The sequence below is a fragment of the Callithrix jacchus genome, chromosome 13, assembly GCF_049354715.1.
Source record: "Callithrix jacchus isolate 240 chromosome 13, calJac240_pri, whole genome shotgun sequence".
In the NCBI taxonomy this organism is placed as follows: Eukaryota; Metazoa; Chordata; class Mammalia; order Primates; family Cebidae; genus Callithrix; species Callithrix jacchus.
This window is the reverse complement of record NC_133514.1, coordinates 89451685-89465766: the sequence shown is the minus strand read 5'-3', so window position 1 is coordinate 89465766 and position 14082 is coordinate 89451685. Positions and strand designations below refer to the sequence as shown.

General features: G+C 51.3%; 1 protein-coding gene across 1 annotated transcript in view; it reads right to left on the bottom strand.

Moving 5' to 3' along the window:
* The window catches only part of ARK2C (arkadia (RNF111) C-terminal like ring finger ubiquitin ligase 2C), a 128469-nt gene that overhangs the window by 62622 nt on the left and 51765 nt on the right, over positions 1 to 14082 (bottom strand). The window lies entirely within an intron of this gene.

Sequence of the window (14082 nt, the reverse complement as noted above, 5' to 3'; positions counted from 1 at the left end):
CTCACAAACAATGTGCGAGACCACTCCCAGAGAAAGTTTACTCCAGTCTCTTGTGAGGGCAGTGAGGACAGGTCTTCTGAGTTCGCATCAGATTTGTAGTGTTTAATTTTTTTCTGTGTAAACAAACCTTCCTGAGAGTGCCACTGTGCAAAGCAGATGCAAGCGCATGGCCCCTCCCAGTGTGAAGCCTCTGGCTCTTCAACCAGAGTGACCTGTGGTCCCCAGAGGTGCCTTCCTGCCCTGTTTGGAAACCATAGAAGGAGATCCTCTCCAAAGCCTCCTCAGCTTTAAAGTCCCATGACTCCAAGAAGCTCTGTGGAGAAGCTTGAACCTCACAGGGCTGACTTGAGGATTTGTGTTCACTTAACTAGCATGCTGAAATTTGCTTCAGAGGGCTCAGTGGGAAGATCACAGGAGGGAGCGAGACCCGGCTTCATTTGTGTGTTCCTTTGCTCTGCCCTCTGAACCGGGTGTGGTCTTGGCACCACCAGGCCCTGAGTAGCAGGGTGACCGTGGGCAAGTCACTTCACCTCTCCAGAAGAGGATGAAGGATTACTCAGGTCCTTTTGTGCTCTCATGCTCTTGGATCCATTAAAGAGCTTAAATACAAGGAACCTCTGTTCTTAAATGAATGACACTAAGAGATTTGAAAAATTGCACAAGAAAAAAAATGTCCCTGACTGCCATTTGATGTTGGTGATGGGAGAAATGGGGTGGTGGGGTGAAGCGCACCGGATCCCCTCTGCCATCAGCTGAAATTTGGTGTGGCCATGCCTGGGATGGTGTGGCCAGTGTCAAAGCTCCTGGGAAATGAGCCTGCAGTCCCCAAGTCCTCATTCATAGACAGGTTTGGGAGGAGCAACTGTGAGTGAGGACAAGTAGGCCCCTGGGGACCCACTGTGCCCTCACCTCCTTCTAGGTTCCAAGCTTGTGTCCCACGGCCCTGTGTCTCTCAGCCAGGCACAGTGTATCCCTTGCTCCCTTATGAGGAGGGAGTTTGGCCTCCCCAGCATTTCCAGTTCAAGGCTCAGCTTTGGGGGAGGCCATCTCTGCCTCCAGCATCTTCATCTTCCCTGTATCCCATCTCCAACCCCTTCCACCTGCCCAGTTGAAACCAAGTAAACCTGGAGTGGTAAGTGGTAAATGCCTGCATGAGACCCGATCCTGAGGCCTTACCAGGATATTTCATTCTAACAGAAGACCAAGGGTAAAGATGCAAATGGTGGAATGGCAGGATTTTGCCGCTAGGAGCACAGTGACAGGACTGCTGAAAGCCGACACAATTTAGGCTATTCAGACCTCAGGAGACAACAGAGCCTTCCTGACAGGCTATCTGACTCTGGGACTGCCATGCTGAGAGGCAGACTGACACATGTGGGAACATCCTGAACAGCTGGAGACCTGTGAGAACGGAAACATTCTGACTGCCTAGAAACCATCCTAAATAAGTAGGGGTGTTCCCTGTTTCTCTTCTCCTTCTCTGTCCCCCAAAACACTTAACACAGGTTGGAGGTGGGTCACACAGTCTTACAAACTGCCTGTTACAGACTGAGGGTCCCCACTGGATCTGAGTCAGAGAGGTGTCAGGGGCCATAATGGTACTCTCGCAACAGCCAGGAGGGAGGCAGCGGAGCTCTTCAAGCCACATCTCTGCACTGGGAACCTCCTGGGTGTCCAGTCCCTGTTCTGGGGGACACAGAAATGAACAGTCAGCTTCCTGTCACCACTGCAGGACACAGGCCCGTGGCCAGGGTGAAAGGCTCAGAGAAGGGCACAGGAACAGAGCCCACGAGAGGTGTGGCCAGCATGAGAGTCGGGAATATCCAGCCCATCCTTAGAAACAAGGCCTGGAGCTGGTGCTGGAGGAGCAGGACACCCCAGCCAGGAGAAATGAAACCAAGCAACAGATAAGAGGTAGCATGGGGGTCCCGGTGCTCTGGAGACCCAAGGGCCCAGCACCCCAGGGGCACAGGGGCTGGAGATCAGAACACCTGGGATGTGGTCCCAGTTTGCTCCTTGCTAACCCCGAGCCTCAGTTTCTTCCTCTGTAGAACAGAGGTGGGTCACTTGCCTTGATCACCCTGCAGGGTTTCATGGCCACATGCGAAGATGCACACTGAGGTGCTTTAGAAAAGCCACCTGCCATGCGGGTTGTGAGGGGCCATCCTCAGGGAATTAGAGAAAATCAGAGAAACAGCCAGACCTGAGGGAGAAGAACAAGAGCAGGGCCTGGTCAGGGGAGGAGGATGGTGCAGACTCTGAGTCTGCTCTGAAGAAAGGGCACGGCCTCAGGCCGGTCACCGTCCCCATCCCCCTCTGCCTCTCAGATCCTCACCTGTGAAATGAGATGCCTCCCACTGCTACAATCCACAGCTCCTACAGCACTGGTGGCCCCAGCAGTAAGAGGGCAGGCCTGGCCGGGCAGCTCCGGACACTTATCGCCAGCCCACCCTCCCATCATTGCCTCACCATTCTCCAATCAAAGCCCACCCATCCTGTCCCGGCCCCCTGCCTGTGTTCTCCACCACGTCGGTAACCACAGCAACATGAGCAAATCCCATGAAACAGGCTCCTCACAGGAGGTCACGTGCTGAGGCCCAGTACAAACGCGCACATTCTCTGGAGGCCCCACGGCCTGGCCCAGCCTAAGAGGGGGGTGGGGAACACATGATGGAAGAAGGGGCCAGCACCCCAGCATCCTTTAATGCCCACATGATCCCCATGCAAGTGCAGCCCACGTCCGAGCCTTGTCCTTTTGCCCAAGCTGCCGGAGCACTGCCCTGGACGTCCAGAGTCCCAGTCCCACCCAAACCGCCTGTGTGACCCTGAGGAGACCTTCTCCTCAAAGACTCCACTGTCCTCACCCAAAAGAGGAACACAGCCACCTCTGGTTGGCCAACCTCATGGGCAGCAGCAAGTTCTGCTGCCCTCATAGTGGAAGGTATCTTGTCAATCATAAAAAACGGTGATTTCTCCTGACCGCCTGGGACCGTGTTAAACTGCAGACTTCTGGGTGCTGTGGTAACTCACAGAATCAGGACCGCTGGTGGCCACAGCCGGGAGCCTGCCCTTTAACAAGTGCTCCCTGGCCGGGCGCGGTGGCTCACACCTGTAATCCCAGCACTTTGGGAGGCCGAGGCGGGCAAATCACAAGATCAGGAGATCAAGACCATCCTGGCTAACACTGTGAAACCCTGTTTCTACTAAAAATACAAAAAACTAGCCAGGTGTGGTGGCACGCGCCTATAGTCCCAGCTATTCTGGAGGCTGAGGCAGGAGAATCACTGGAACCCAGAAAGCAGAGGTTGCAGTGAGCTGAGATTGCACCACTGCACTCCAGCCTGGGCAGTAAGAGTGAGACTCCATCTCAAAAACAAAACAAAACAAGAAAAAACAGGCACTCCCTGGCGATTCTGTGGCACAGTGAGATTTCAGAACCACTGCCCTACATGTGCGTCCTAGATGGTGACTAGATGTTGGTGATGTGTCTCATTTGAAATAAGGATCAGAGGAGAGAGGGCAGAAGCCAGCAGATCAAAGGACAGTAACCACGCCCCACCAGGAGCACTGAGTCTAGGTATTTGGGATGTCTGGCCCCTCCTGTCACAGGGGCCAGGAGCTTTAAGGGCACTGGGCTCCAGAGCCTGTAGGACTAGTCCGTGTGCTCTCAGTCTGGCAGTATGAACCCTACAATTCAGACCCACCTAACCCACGGTGCAAGCTCCAGCCCAGCTCCAGCCCTTCTCTTCCCACTCCCCCAGACCTCCCACCCATGGACTCCCCCAGCACTAGAATCCCAGCCACACAGCTTTGCTGGCCAATTGTCTCACCTGTGTCAAGTTCCTGTCCCCACCAGTAGGTAAGTTGAGGGCAAGATGCCAGGTTTCTTCTGCCAGACACTATGGCCCTGGAAAAGGCTCGAGGCACCCAGTAAACACTTGCCTTCCAACACCTGCCTGCCTGGCGTCCCTCCTTCTCCCCATCTGCTTCCTTCTTCCCTCCCTGAGGCCTCACTGTGACCACACACACACACATAAGCACCACATGCACACACACCCTCACACCCCAGCACAACCACACATACACACCACATGCACACACTCCCTCACACCCCAGCATAACCACACATACACACCACATGCACACACTCCCTCACACCCCAGCATAACCACACATACACACCACATGCACACACATCCTCACACCACAGCATAACCACACACATACCACATGCACACACAGCCTCACACCACAGCATAACCACACACACAAACACACACCCCATGCACACACACCCTCACACCCCAGCATAACCACACACACACCACATGCACATACACCCTCACATCACAGCATAATCACACACACACACCACATGCACACACACCCTCACACCCCAGCATAACCACACACACACACCTCATGCACACACAACCTCACACCACAGCATAACCACACACACACACCACATGCACACACACCCTCACACCTCAGCATGACCACAAACACACACCACATGCACACACACCATCACACCACAGCATAATCACACACACACCACATGCACACACACCCTCACACCACAGCATGACCACACACATACCACATGCACACACACCCTCACACCACAGCATAATCACACACACACACACACACCATATGCACACACATCCTCACACCCCAGCATAACCACACACACACCCCATGCACACACAACCTCACACCATAACTACACACACCCCATGCACACACACACCACATGCACACACACCCTCACACCACAGCATAATCACACACACACACCACATGCACACACACCCTCACACCACAGCATAACCACACACACACCCCATGCACACACAACCTCACACCACAGCATAATCACACACACACACACCATATGCACACACATCCTCACACCCCAGCATAACCACACACACACCCCATGCACACACAACCTCACACCATAACTACACACACCCCATGCACACACACACCACATGCACACACACCCTCACACCCCAGCATAATCACACACATGCCACATGCACACACCTCACACCCCAGCATAATCACACACACGCCACATGCACACACACCCTCACACCCCAGCATAATCACACACACACCACATGCACACACATCCTCACACGACAGCATAATTACACACACACCACATGCACACATACCCTTACACCACAGCATGACCACACACACACACCCCACATGCACACACGCCCTCACACCTCAGCATGACCATACACATATAGGCACCGTCCTTGTTCCAAGTGACTGATATAATCTCTCCTCTGTCACCACACACACTGGTCTTGTATTTCCTGATCTGGAAGGAATCCCACTTCCCCTTCCACCCCCTGTCCCCACTCCTGACCCTAGGAAAGGCTGAAGAAGGGATGAAAGAGAGGCATGATATCTACCTAAGGCCAACCCTCCTCCTCCAAGCTGGAGTGCAGAAAGAAGGGATGCCTCCCGCAGGGCCCTTCCAGCCAACTCCAAGTGTGGGTTCCAGGCCAGGCCCAGGGGAAGCCAACCTCATGGACTCCTGGCAGAAGGCAGCTCCCTGTTTCTAAGACTCTGGGCCACCCTCGCACAGCCAGCACTGCAATGAGCCTCAAGCATAGCCACAGGCCACCCTTCCAGAGTGCTCGGGCTTCCTAAGGAAAAGGGAAACCCCCAGGCTGCCCAGACGCCGCTGGATGTGGCTGAACTGAGCCAGTTAGACAATCAGCGGAATATCCACCTAACTCACATCATGCCGAGAACTTGGGAAGATTTTCCAGAGATGGGGCTCCACCACGCCTTTCCATGGATGCCCTGAGCTGTCCCGACATAGGTGTAGTGCACATGGCCAGCACCGTGAAGGCTGCCTGTGTCCCTTCTCTGCAGTCCTCTATCCATTATGCCTAAGCTTTGGTTCATGGTCCTGACAGCCAAGCCGATAAGTGAACAAAATCTCTGATTCCCTTGGATTCAATAGGGCTGAGCTCAGTGGACAGTAGATACTTACCAAAGACCACTGAAATCAGGTTACACTGAATTGAGTTGAAGAAAACAATTGAAATAACTTCACATTTAGCAACTATTTGCTGAAAACCTGCTGTGTGCCGGATACCTGGTAGGTCTTGGGACTCAGGGATGAATAAGGCCCATACTGTCATGGAGTTCCCCATCCTGAGAGGTGACAGGAGACCTGCTCTGCATCCGGGCAGGTGCAATGTCTCTGCAAGAGCCTGAACGCACTATCACTTCCCTTCGCTCTCTCACTGTTGGGCCCTGAGCTTCCAAGAACTGAGCAGAAGACCTGATGAGCTCTATGAGACATGGCCTCAGGGAATGGCCTCCATTCCCTCCCCTTAGTTTCTGCTCCCTTGCAGTGTGACTTTGTAGCTCCCCCTGTCAAGAGGTAGAATCTATTTCCATATCCTTGAATGTGGGCTGGCTTTGTGACTTGCTTTGACCAATGAAAGAAGGCGGAAGCAACTGTTCCAGCTCCAAGCCTAAGCCCGGCAAAGGGTCTTGCATATTTCTCCTGGTCTCTCTGTCTCTGAGATTCTTGCCTTTGCCATGTGAGCAAGCCAAGTTAACCTGCTGGATAAGGAGACACCACATGGAACAATGCCAGGTCAGCCTGGTAGTCCCAGCCACGGCCATGTGACAGAGCCCAGCCAAGAGCAGCAAGCCACACGTGCCTGAGTTCCACTGAGCCTAAATGAGGTCAGAAGAACTACAGGGCTTTCCCATAGAATGTTAAGCAATAGTAAGTGATTGTGGTTCTTAGCCATTGTGTGTTGGATGGTTTATTATGTAGCATTGTTGTGACAATAGATGTCTAAGCTCCACAGGTCAGCCAACCTTCTGCAGAAGGAAAACAAGTTTACTACTCAACTTCCTTCCATCGCCACCTGGCCCCGGAAAGCTCTGGAAGTAGGAGAATTCTTAGGTTGAGACCCTTGCATTGGGCAGGACTATTTGTTCACATCTCCCAAACCCAAGCTTAGGCATTTTCCCAGGTGAACACCCAGCTGAGATCCTGGGCTCCTACGGCTTCAGACAGTGAATGAGATCTTATCCCCTGCAGCAGGAATTACGGTAAAATCTTGGACTTTGGGGCCATACAGACTCAGGTTTGAGTCCCAGCTACTGCAGATGAGTTACTTAACCTCACTCAGCTCCAGAAAACTCACCCTTAAAACAGGGATGGCAATACGGCTGATTCTTCTAAGGGCTGCCATGACGATTATGTGTGATTATATATGCATAGCAGCAGCTCTCCACAACCGGGGCAGGGGTGCACTACTGTGTGCTGGGTCCCTGCTAGGTCTTGGGACTCAGGGATGCATAAGGAGGCACTATTCTAAGCCTCACATCAACTAATATTCAGAAGGATTAAGTGACTGTAGAGCTATGAAGTGGCAGGGGCAAGGTTTGAACCCAGGTCTGTCAGACTCTAGAGCCCAGCAGAGCAAGACCAGCCTTCATGACCTGCCAGGCAGTCGTACTGGGAAATGGCTTCCCTGGGTGGAAGATTTCAGGCATGTGGAGGATACATCAAGGTTTGAGAACTGGGGGTGGGGTGACCTTAGACATCAGTGATCTAATACCTCACACTTTGCTAATTAAACAGCATAAGAGCTACTTAAGGTGGCTCACACCTGTAATCTCAGCATTTTGGGAGGCCAAGGCGGGTGAATCACATGATGTCAGGAGTTCAAGACCAGCCTGACCAAAATGGAGAAACCCCGACTGTACTAAAAATATAAAATTAACCCAGCATGGTGGTGCATGTCTGTAATCCCAGCTACTTGGGAGGCTGAGGCAGGAGAATTGCTGGAACCCAGGAAATGGAGGTTACAGAGAGCTGAGATCTCACCATTGCACTCCAGCCTGGGCAACAACAGTGAAACTCTGTCTCAAAAAAAAAAAAAAAAAGCAGCATAAGGGCCAGCTCCAGTCCTACCTAGATGGTAGACGGGCTGATGTGGGAGTTGGGGGGGCAGTTCCAGTCAGGAGGTGAAGCTCTGGCAGAAAGAGAAGGAAGCTTCCCAGCCTCATTTCTAAAGCTCTGGGCAAGAAGGGGAAACAGTGAAACTTTCTGGCATCTGTCTTTCAGCCTGCCTCCTACAGACAGCTCGTGGTCAGCAGGAAGGTGTCTGCCCATCAGGCAGGGCCTGGCCAGATGCACCCCACACTATGAGGCTGCTCTCCACCAGCCCAGAAGAACTGGGAACAGTCACCCCACAAAGTTTTCCACAAACTTATCTGGATATTGTCAAGATGAAACCAGTGGACATAACCTCTTGGCGAATGTTAAAATTCATATCACAATGCCCTTTCTTGTGTTGCTTTTAAATACAGACCCACGAGGTCAGTACATCTGATCAGAAAAAGTCTGGATTTGTGAAGCTTAGCCAGCAGGACATGACTCCCTACATCTCGAAGGACTCATCCTGCCACTAAGCAGCTGTGTGACTGTGAGCAAGTCCCCAGGCCCCTCTGGGTCTCTGTGAAATGAGGTTAGGAGCTGCCTTAGGGGCTCTGATTTCCCTCCCAGGGTGGTGTTTATTGGATTTCTGGAGCTGGATCTCAGAGGGAAGCAAGATTAGGAATCACTCCCCAAAAGCTGGGAGGTCATCTCACTGTGACTCCAACTCCACCGGGTGTGTCATCCTCCTGTGTGCAGGAGCAGTAGCACTGTGTGCCTGTTCCTCACACAGGCCTTGTCTGCACTGGGTACCTAGTGGGAGAATACTGAAGAACTGAATCAAGGGCACTGGCACTCAGAGGAGGGAGACTAAAAAGGCACAGGACCGTGTCACCCTCAGCCTGAGGCTGGCCCAGTGTCCCCCAACCTTGACTTCACTCCGTGGGTGTCCCTGTGAACTGACCTATCACCCCAGACAAGGGCTCCCCAGAGCATCTTCTCCTGAGTCGTGTCCACTAACCTGGCAGCACAGGGGCTCTGGCCATGGGGAGCCTGCACAGACTCCAGGAGTGGCTCTGAGAGCTGGCAAATAATAAAATACGAAGTCTTGTCCATTCCCACCAAATGTGGTCCACAAGCCACCAAAAGAGGGCACTGAAGGCCTTAGCATGGGGGAGCTAACAGGGTGAACACCCAGACAATCCACATAGCAGGGAGCCCTGAGCTGAATCTAATTAAATGCTGCTTTGAGCATTCAGAGAGAGTTGTCGACTGAGAGGGAGGCATCCTTGTCTTGGGACAAGAGGCGGATCTAAGGTGAAGGCCAGGTAAGGTGACCAGGTGAGAGGGGAACAGGATGGGGACAAGTTGGAGGCAAGGATGACTGCAGTATATGTGCGGTTCACGTGTGTGGTGTGCATGTGTATTTGTTGTGTATATTATGTGTGCTGTGCACAGTGCGTGTATGCATGGCATGTATGTGTGTGTTGTGTGTTGCATATATTGTGTGTGGTGTTGTGTGTTGTATATATTATGTATGGTGTGGTGTATGGTGTATGTATTGTGTGCATGTATGTGTGGTACGTGGTGTGTTGTGTATGGTGTGTATTGTCTTGTGCATATGTGTGTTGTATACGTGGTGTATGTGTATGTTACATGGGTGCATGTAGTACGTGGGTGTGCTGTGTGTATGGGGGTATATTGTGTGGGGCCTCCCAGAGTACATGGGGCTGCACAGAGCAGGTTCAACACACATGACAGATGAGGACACCGAGGGTGGAGTAGTGGCAACCACAACAGTTGTGTCCTTTCCCTTGATCTGAGAGCGCACAGTAAGCCCAGCCCCATACTAGGCCTCGCCTCTCATTCCCAGGACAACCTGAAAGAGCCATAATGTCATCCCATCTGGCCAATAGACAGCCCGTGGGACAGAATGGTTTGGGTGCTTACTCCATGTCACCCGCCACAAGTGAAGGCACTGAGTCTAGACCCCCAGCCTCCCACTCGAGTCTAAGTGAGATCACTCATGTGAAATGCAGCCCATGAGCAAGTGCTTTGTGATCCATAAACTGTCTAAGTGATGAATCCCCAAGTGGAGAAGTCCGTTTATGGAGGCAATTCGTGCCATTTTGTCCTCAGACCCATAGGGTAGGAACTCTCTCCACAGCCACCCAGCCAGCAAAAGTGAAGTTCAATTCAGACCCAAGGGTAGATTTTTACATCATTATTAAATGTGAAGAATTTCCATTTCACTTGCTGTTTTCAAGAATTCTGATGACACCCTTTTATAGATGGTAGAGGTGCAGGTCGATAAATATCCCATTTGGTAGGACAGTCGCTACCATTTTCTGAGTGCTTTCTCAAGTGATTTATCCATTATTTCATCCGATCCTCACACCCCAGAAGGCACTAATATCCCCATTTTACAGACGAGAGAATGGAGCACCAAGAACAAGGGTGCCTGGCTCGGAAGTGGTGCAACTGGAACCTGAGTCCAGCCCAGTGTAGAATTCCGAGCTGCCACCTTCTCACATTTCCTTCGTGACTCCTTAGCCTGAATTCCAGACCCCATGAATGCTACTGAATGGGGGCTGATGGACTAACTGTCCCACAGAGAAAAGAAAAAAGGAAATGGCTTATTTCTATCACTCAGAGCAGGGTTAGTGCTTTGTTTCACACAAAGCTGGAACTCCACAAGCTTTAAATGTGAGTTCGACTGAAAATAGAGTATATCTGCCCGAGCTTCTGAGAAACAAGTCACCGTACCCGAGGACATAGAAGCTGTGACCCGTCTTCAATGACACTGTCATTGGCTGTCAGGCCAAGGTTGACTGGTGAAGTCAGCAGTTTCCTTCAAACCTCCAGCTCTGGCTTAATTTCCACAATGCCCCATTCCTGTACCAACACCCAGGGGGCAGGAGAGTCACAGGGTCTGGAGATGTTGGGGATCGCTATGTGGCTTTTTCGCCACCTGGAAAGATGTGGTGATTTAGACAGGGATGGGAAGGAGGGACAGGGAATCCTTGGTGAGGATCCCAGCAGGAATCAGCCCAGCCCCTACCCGACTTGCCAGCCTGCTCATCCCACAGGGGTTAGGGGCTGGGGGAGGTCAGGAGAAGGAACAAAAGCATCTTTACAGAGGTCAGGGAATCCAGCGTTGCTTTGAAGACCCAGAGAAAGAATTGGAGAACAGAGCAGCGGGTCACTGGTGGCTCACGCCTGTAGTCCCAGCACTTTGGGAGACCAAGGTGGTAGATCAGTTGAGCTCAGGAGTTTAAGACCAGCCTGGGCAACATGGCAAAACCCTGTCTCTAAAAAAAAAAAAAAAAAAATACAAAAATTAGCTGGGCACAGTGGCCCTAGCCTGTATTCCCAACTACCAGGGAGGCTGAGGTGGGAGGATCACCTGGAACTGGGCAGTTGAGGCTGCAGTGAGCCAGGATCGCACCACTACACCACAGCCTGGGTGACAGAGTGAGGCCTTGTCCCCCCAGAAAAAGGAAAGAAGTGACCATTTCACTTTTTAGAGAGAACTGCTCTGACTTAAATAAAATCTAAGAGGGGCCTAAGAAAGCTCCCAGGTGAGCCCAAGTCCCTGAAGTCTGGAAGTCTAGGTTTGGAGGAGTGTTGAGGGATGGGCTGGGGAAAGTGTCATAATCCACCCCCCATGGTTGCCCTGACATTAGCAAACTCTAGACCAGGGTGGGAGACTGTCTCTGCCCTCATCAGCAGTGGGCCTTGAGCTGGGGGTTCCTCTCACTCCTGCAAACACTTCTGTGCCTACAAAATGAAGGGATTAAACCAGATGACCTGACAACGCTTTGTTTCCTATAACATACTGTGAGTCTGTCCAGTGGGACTTTATCCAGTGTGTTTAGAACTTACAGTCATGTTTTATTTATCAGCGTTGTTGGGAAAGATTCACATAAGTGAATTTTCCCTATAACAGAAATTAACCCATTGAATCTCTATCCATCAGTTTGGAAACCCTTCCTAAATACTCATGCATTTAACTTTCCTGGTTCCTTCAGCAGTGACTAAATACAATGGATGTTTCTTTGTTTCTCTGTGGTCCTTACTGCCTAATGATGAGACAAATCATTAGGGACAAGATGGGCACATGCCCACTACTCCTCTCGGCTATCAGCTGTGGTCCCTAAGCCTGTCCTCCCTTCCAATGGTTGTTTCTAATCTGTTGTGGACCTTGAGCCAAGGTAGGACTCTGATTCTGGTAGAATTCCTTGTGAACCAAGAGTCCGTAAGTTATTAAAGAAATCCAATAAACAGCCACAGAGTTAAGTACATGAGCTTCATGACAACTACTTCAATGTTTTGTGTCTTTTTTTTTCTTTACCTCTGCATTCTTAGGTCTGTTTTTAACCACCCCTAAGTGGGGTGTGAAATTTTCACCCACACCCACCTCTCCACAGAAGCATACCTCTGAGTTCTCCATGTTTACTCCTCACTCGGGAAATGGAATTTGCTTTGATTTATCCTGAACCTACCTTCTGAAAAAGCTGCTTTTTCCTGTTGTCTGGGACTGGTGAGTAAACCACACTTAGCCCCAAGCCCCTTCTTGGTGACTTGAGGAGCCTAAACCACCTGTGTGAAAGTTGGCCATAAAGGTTCATCACTCCCCAGGCCCCGATGGGGGGCAGCTTGGTTTGGTGCCTACCCCGTGGGCTTCCTGCACCCTCGATCATAGCCAAGGTGCACAAAAGCAGAGTTGCGTGTGTCTTGCTGCCCAGTCTTCTGCTAAATCTGTAGGCCCCAACATGTGTTTCAGGAACCAATTGCTCCACAGGATTGAGCAGCTGCTGGGTCACTGAAGGGTCTCAGGATCAAATGCATCTAGGAAGTGCTTGGAAACATTATAAAATTGAAAAAGTTAAACAGGATTTTTGGTATTTTTTTCCTGCCAACTTCTCCAGGTTTCCAACCTTTCCAAGCCTTTAAGGTACTATTTGAGTGGTGAATCTCTGAGTCAGAGGTGGTATTACAGCATTTCTCAATCTTACTTAGCCAGGGAACCCAGGCACCTCTTGAAACTGCCACCTTACTATGTAGTCATGTCCCTTCACCTCCCAGCTGTAATCCCAAACCTTCACGTAACCTTCAGTAAACTGCTTTCCCTTCTCTCAGCTTTGTACTTTTTGTGTGTTAAATGAGGGTGTTCATCTAGATGGGGAATGGCAAAGAGGCCTGCGTGGAACGCAAGTGCCAGCTTGAATCTTGGAAATCCCCAGCCTGTAGGGCCATGTTCAGAGGAATTCTGACGCTGCCTGTAGGCATGGAGAAACAGCTGCCACGGCTGATTAGGCATGACTGCCCCAGTCCCAAGAGCTGGGCTGGCAGCTTGTGTTGCCCCGCATTGGCTGTCCCTGTAACTAAATAACCCCTAAGATCACCTTCTGCTTCAAGAGTCTGCTTTGAAGATCTGTGCACAGAGATCCCTGAGCTGACCCTGGGATTTCAGCAGTCCTCGGTAATGAAGACTGGAAGCTTCTCCCCTCCCAGCGTTTGACTTCCAAACTGAAGCGGTCTAGGGTTTCTGGTCTGTTCCCATTCAGCCGTCCTTTGTGACTCTGCATGCTCAGCTCTGGACTTCCTCCAATTGGGGGTATTTTTCTTGCTTCCCGCCCTCCAGAGCGACACTCAGGTGGTGCCGAGAAGCACAGGGACTTCCACGTTTTCCACAGCCTGGAGGGGAATTTGGCACTAAAGTCGGGACAGTTTTCTCCCCTAGTCCTAGAATACTGCAAGTTCTGTACACATTTCTTGTCCCCAGAGCTAATGCTGTTTTTGTAACTGGATTCACTCCCAAAGGCCTCCACTGTCCAAAGGAAAAGCTGATTTCCTTACTTCAGAGTGGTTTCCCTAGCTCTGCATTGGAATCATGGAGGATGGGGGCTGGTTTAATGCACATCCCCACTCCCCTCGCCCGCTCGCTGACTGGGACTCTCTGGAGGTGGGGCCTGGTTATCTGTGTTTTTTTCATGCTTGCCTCAGCTGGACACTGAAGTTGGAGAACAAGTCATGAAGAAACTTGTCTGCTAAGCTGGACAGACTGTGGCCCTCTGCTGACAAGCCATGTCAGAGTGTCACTGTTGTGAGACCACCAAAAATCACTGCTTCCCTGG